This window comes from Lontra canadensis, unplaced genomic scaffold (assembly GCF_010015895.1).
Source record: "Lontra canadensis isolate GAN:19392208 unplaced genomic scaffold, GSC_riverotter_1.0 scaffold63, whole genome shotgun sequence".
In the NCBI taxonomy this organism is placed as follows: Eukaryota; Metazoa; Chordata; class Mammalia; order Carnivora; family Mustelidae; genus Lontra; species Lontra canadensis.
In genome coordinates this window covers 212,638-218,473 of record NW_022631057.1, presented here as the reverse complement: position 1 = coordinate 218,473, position 5,836 = coordinate 212,638, and the positions used below count along the sequence as shown (strand labels likewise).

Genomic DNA, 5,836 nt, shown 5'->3' with positions numbered 1-5,836 from the left:
TTACCCTAAAGATACAAACGTAGTGATCCGAAGGGGCACGTGCACCCGAATGTTTATAGCAGCAATGTCTACAATAGCTAAACTATGGAAAGAACCTAGATGTCCATCAACAGACGAATGGATAAAGAAGATGTGGTATATATATACAATGGAATACTATGCAGCCATCAAAAGAAATGAAATCTTGCCATTTGTGATGACGTGGATGGAACTAGAGGGTATCATGCTTAGCGAAATAAGTCAACAGAGAAAGACAACTATCATACGATCTCCCTGATATGAGAAAGTGGAGATGCAAAATGGGGGGTTAAGGGGGTAGGAGAAGAATAAATGAAACAAGATGGGATTGGGAAGGAGACAAACCATAAGTGACTCTTAATCTCACAAAACAAACTGAGGTTTGCTGCGGGGAGGGGGGTTGGAAGAAGGGGGGGTGGGGTTATGGACATTGGGAAGGGTATGTGCTATGGTGAGTGCTGTGAAGTGTGTAAACCTGGTGGTTCACAGACCTGTACCACTGGGGATAAAAATATATGTTTATAATAAAAATAAATATTAAAAAAAATTTTTCCTTTGAAGACCATGATCAATAGAAATAACATTCTACTCTTCTTCGTTTCTTTAAATAGATTTAGGGAAGATTTTATTCAGTTTTGAAAAAGTTGAGGTGTTTGTGGGACATAACAAAGAAATATTGAGTGGGCAGGGGATACACACAGGTGTAGAGCCCCAAAGACACATCTGGGTAGAGCCAGAGATTGGAAATCAACAATTTACAGACTTCAGAGGAGGCTGAGAAGGAGCAGTTTGGCAGCCGGGACAACTCTGAGAAGCAGTTTTCTAGAAGCCCAGAGAGAGAAAGTCTTTGAAGTGGGAGAAATGAAGGACACCATTATATGCTATATGCTGTAAACACTGGAAAATGTCCGCTGGATCTAATGATTCACTGGTGATTTGAGACCTTAGTAAATACATTTTCAATGGAATACTGGGGAAGAAGCCAAGTTACAATGACTTTAAAGGGTAACTAGAAACTAACAATCAAGATGGCAGATTGAGCTAAGGAGAGGTGAGTACTGCCTTTCTACAATAAACAGAGAAAGGACAGGGAACAATTTTTTTTTTTTAATTTATTTGACAGACAGAGATCACAAGTAAGCAGAGAGGCAGGCAGAGAGAGAGGGGGAAGCAGGATCCCCGCCATGCAGAAAGCCCGATGTGGGGCTTGATCCCAGGACCCCAAGATTATGACCCAAGCCGAAGGTAGAAGCTTAACCCGCTAAGCCACCCAGGCGCCCTGGAGAAAAAGTTTTTAAATGTATGTTTAATATATTGCCAAGATCAAAAGCAAAAAGGGGAAATTTTCACATGTCAAAAATAAGAAGGAATCCACAGCAATTAGTGGTATTCTAAGGGGCATGGGGAGGCTTATAAGCTAAAAATAAAGGCACCTTACAGGCTGCACTTTAAGTATTTGTGTGATGGTATAAACTGATGATACAGGCTCTGTGCATAGTGGGGAAACTGGAACTGGAATTCTGGTGAAATCAGGAGCTTGGAAAATTGGGATCTACCACCCCTAGCTCTCAGCTTGCCCAGAACATGGGTAGAAACAGTTGATCTTCAGGAATCAAAACCCCTAGACAAAACAACCCACATATTTGGAGTGGGATTTTCCCAGATGCCCTCACAGTGTGACAACTCTGTGCCAAGAAATTTTTTTTTAAAGATTTTATTTATTTATTTGTCAGAGAGAGAACACAAGCAGACAGAGTGGCAGGCAGAGGCAGAGAGAGAAGCAGACTCCCTGCTGGACAAGGAGCCTGATGTGGGACTCGATCCCAGGACCCCGGGATCATGACCTGAGCTGAAGGCTGCGGCTTAACTGACTGAGCCACCTAGGCATCCTTGTGCCAAGAAATTTATATAGAAATCTCACATAGCCCTATCAGAAACCAATACGAAACTACCCCCATAGGAAAACCTGTACTAAACAGTACACCTCAAGGTCCAAATGATAAAAATTCTCCCCCAAAGTGAGCATACAGACATAATTACAAATTACACCAAATTGAGTTTTCCAAAATTAAATTCTCAAACTTAAAAAGTGGCATAAGGGGAAACAAACAAATCAGACATATTGCAGTGAAACTTCAGAACATAAAAGGAAAAGATAATCTTAAAAACTATTGTAGGAAAAAATACATTAGCTACAAAGAAATGAAAATGACACTGCCATTAGAGATCTCAACATGAACAAGAGAGTCAGAAACAGCAGAATACATGACGAGTTCCGATATATACCCAACGGAATGGTTAAAATCAAAAAGACTGACAGCACAACATGTTGGCAAGGACGTAGAGCCATCATACGTTGTTGTGGAAATGTAAAATAATAAAAGCCACTTTGGAAAATAGCCTAGCAGGTTTTTGTTGTTGTTGTTGTTGTTGTTATCATGCTGTATTGTCTTTAGTTAAGGACTTCCGATCACATCACCCACTGCTCTGGCCACCAGTCTCTTATCTCTCTCTTCAGCAGTGGTGAGGTGGATACCCTTTCCATGGGGAAGAGAAATCCATGGCTTTTTGAGTTTGCCAATAACAAAATATTGGAGAGCCAGGTGGCAAGGCTGTTGCCATTGGCATCTTTCACATGAACCACATCAAGAGAACAAAGGTAACTCTCTCAACTGGTGATCATACCAATTCTTTCCAGATCAGCACCTCAGGTCACCATGCACAGATTACCAGTGTCAAAGATGGTGAAAATGGTAATCTTTCCAGTCTCCAAATCAATCTGAATTGTGTCATTCACTTTGATGAGGGGATCAGAATAGCAGATGGTGTGGGCATCATGGATCACCAGATGGGGGATTCCTTTTGTTCCCACAAAGGTCTTTCTTGCTTTTTGCGGAGCCTGAGTGGCTCAGTTGGTTAAGTGTCTGCCTTTGGCTCAGATCATGATCCCAGGGTCCTGGGATCAAACCCTGCATTGGGCTCCTTACTCAGTGGGGAGCCTGCTTCTCCCTCTCCCTCTCCCTCTACCTGCTGCTCCCCCTACTTGTGCTCTCTCTCTCTGTCAAATAACTAAATAAAATCTTTTTTAAAAATCTACTTGCTGCTCCCCCTACTTGTGCTCTCTCTCTGTCAAATAAATAAATAAAATCTTTTTAAAAAGACAACAACAAGAAGAAGATCTCACTCACTTTTTTCAACTTATACTTAACCTCCTCAGGTGTAATCTGATGAAGAGCAAAGTAAGCCTTGGTATCATAGATCAAATGGAAATTCTCCCCAGTCTTGTGGGTGAATGGTGAAAAGAAATCAGAATGAAGTTTTCCGCTTAAGGGGGTTTCTGGAGATTACCTGGGAAGGGGTATGATGGAACTTTCTAGAAAGAATGGCACCATTCTATATCTTAATGAGAGTACAGGTTATTAAGGTACATGTATTTGTCACAACTCACAAAATGATACATTTGAGTTTTATACATTGTGTATATTTTATTTCAGAAAAGGAATTCTAAACACATATTGAACAATAGCTAATAATATTCCATCTAAGCATTTAAGGGTAAAGTACATGGATGCTTACAACTTTTTTAAATGCATCAAAAAATAAGATGGAGAAATAAATAAACAGAGGATAAAACAAACATAGCACGGTGTTAACAAATATAGAATCCAGGTGGTTAGGATATAGGTGTTTACTGTAAAAGTCTTTCTACTCTTCCATATATTTGAATTATATTCATATCCACCTGAACTATTAATTTTAAAGGAGGATAAAATAAGGCATTTTCAAATACAGAAAGGATAAAACTGATAGACATTTGCTGAAAGAAATGATTAAAAATATACTATGGCAAAAAAGAAAAGGAGCTGAAGAGAGAAGTGAAGCACAAGATACAATGGTAAACAGAGAAACTGGTAAAAAAAAAAAAAAAGTGTTGCTAAACTTCAATAAATATTGACTCCTAAAAATATTGAGGACAACAACAGATAAATTGGAAGAATCCTAACAACATGGTGGCACTGAAATACTTGACAACAGTGAAATGAGTATTGGAAATTGAAGTATTCTAAAGTTCTAATTTAGACATAGCAAGAATTTGTTAAATTTTAGACTTTGTTAGAAAAATTTACAACTTTCAAATCAGCAAAGGGAAATGGGAATGGGGATAAAGAAAATATAATCAAACTAAAATATGCCACTTAAAGAGGAAAAAAAGGTGTAAAAATAAATACAGTAGACATAAAATACATTAAAGGTGGCAGAAATATAACGAAATATATCAGTAATCACAATAAATATAAATTGATTAAATTTGCTTATTAAAACAAACTTTTAGATCAGATAAAACAAAACAAAATCCCTCTTTTGCTGGTTTAAAAGAATCTCACTTGGAGGACAATTACACAGAAATGTTTAATATGGAAAGAGATGAAAATGGATATAGTAAGACTTTGGATTTGGGCAGTATTTCAAATTAGAAATTTAAAAACCCTCCTACTACATATATAAAAAAAAACAACACTGGATAAAACAAATAATTTTATATATATCCTTTTAAGTGAGTAGCTATCAATTCAAATGTAAATAAATGTTCAGGGACCAAAAATGAAGATAGAACTGAAAACAAAGCAATGAGTGCAATGATTTTACACTGTGGTCATCAAAGCAAACTAGAGGTGGGAGGGTGGAAAACAAAAGGCCATATCAATAAAAGTTTTGTTGTCATGTTGAAGAGTTTACGCTTTACTCTGTGAACAGTCTAGAGGAACAAAAACTTAAACAAGTACATGAATTACTCTAGGTTCTGGGGATACAGTAGTGAAGAAGGCAAATATTCCTTAAGGAGCTAAATTCTGATTAAGTAGGGTTGGCAAAAAAAAAAAATAATACACACTTTATTTTGTGTGTTAAAATACAGACTTTTTTTACTCACTTTTATTTCATTTTGCCCCTAAAAGAGAATGATCCAGAGCAGGTATAATCATTATAGGAAATATCTGAACTGTCAGCATTATTTTCCGACATGAGACCTTGGAGATGGGTTAAGTTAAGTTAAGGGGATATTTCAGCTGTTTTTCAGCTGTTTTCCGCCTTCTCAAAATATCCTTTGGCATTTTCTTTTCCAGTTGACTACTTCAGTATCACTGGTATTGGAACCCATAAAAAGTTACTTTAACCCAATTCTAACATGACTTTCATGAAAAAGATCTTATTTTTCCTTTAAACAAAAGATCTTCACATCTAATTAGTATTGTGATAATCCTGCCTAGTTACTTACTACTGCATAACAAATTACCTTACAATTTAGTAGCTTAAAACAACCAATATTTATTATCTCACAGTTTATGTGGGCCAGGAATCTAGGGAGCTTAGCTGGGTGCCTTTTGTACTAGGTTTCTCATGATACTTCAATCAAGCTATTGACTGGGACTGCAGTTTCATCTGACGGTTTAAATAGCAGAGGATCTGCCCCTAAGCTCCCTCACATTGTTTTGGGCAAGATTTAATTCCTAACCGTGGGCCAGAAGCATCCTTTAGTCCTTGCTGGGTGGGCCTCTCCCTGGGGAAGCTGACAACGTGGCAGACCCTCAGAGTGAGGAAGTGAGAATGCACAAGAGTGGATGCATGGGTTATTGTGAATTGTCTTAGAGCCTGCTTACCACATCTACTTTTGACCCAAAACTTCTATCTTTTCAGTTTGATTATTCAACCATTGTCCACCTCAAACATCCTTCTGTGTCCTTGGGACATTCAGGTCACTGAAGTCCCTATTAGTTAACACTACCACCATTACCACCATGATGTTTACTTCCCGCGTCAT

The 5,836-nt window shown here is 37.9% G+C and overlaps 1 pseudogene; it reads right to left on the bottom strand.

The window, feature by feature from the left end:
* Nucleotides 1–2,474: 2,474 nt before the first annotated feature.
* LOC116879672 lies at nt 2,475–5,836 on the bottom strand (annotated as a pseudogene).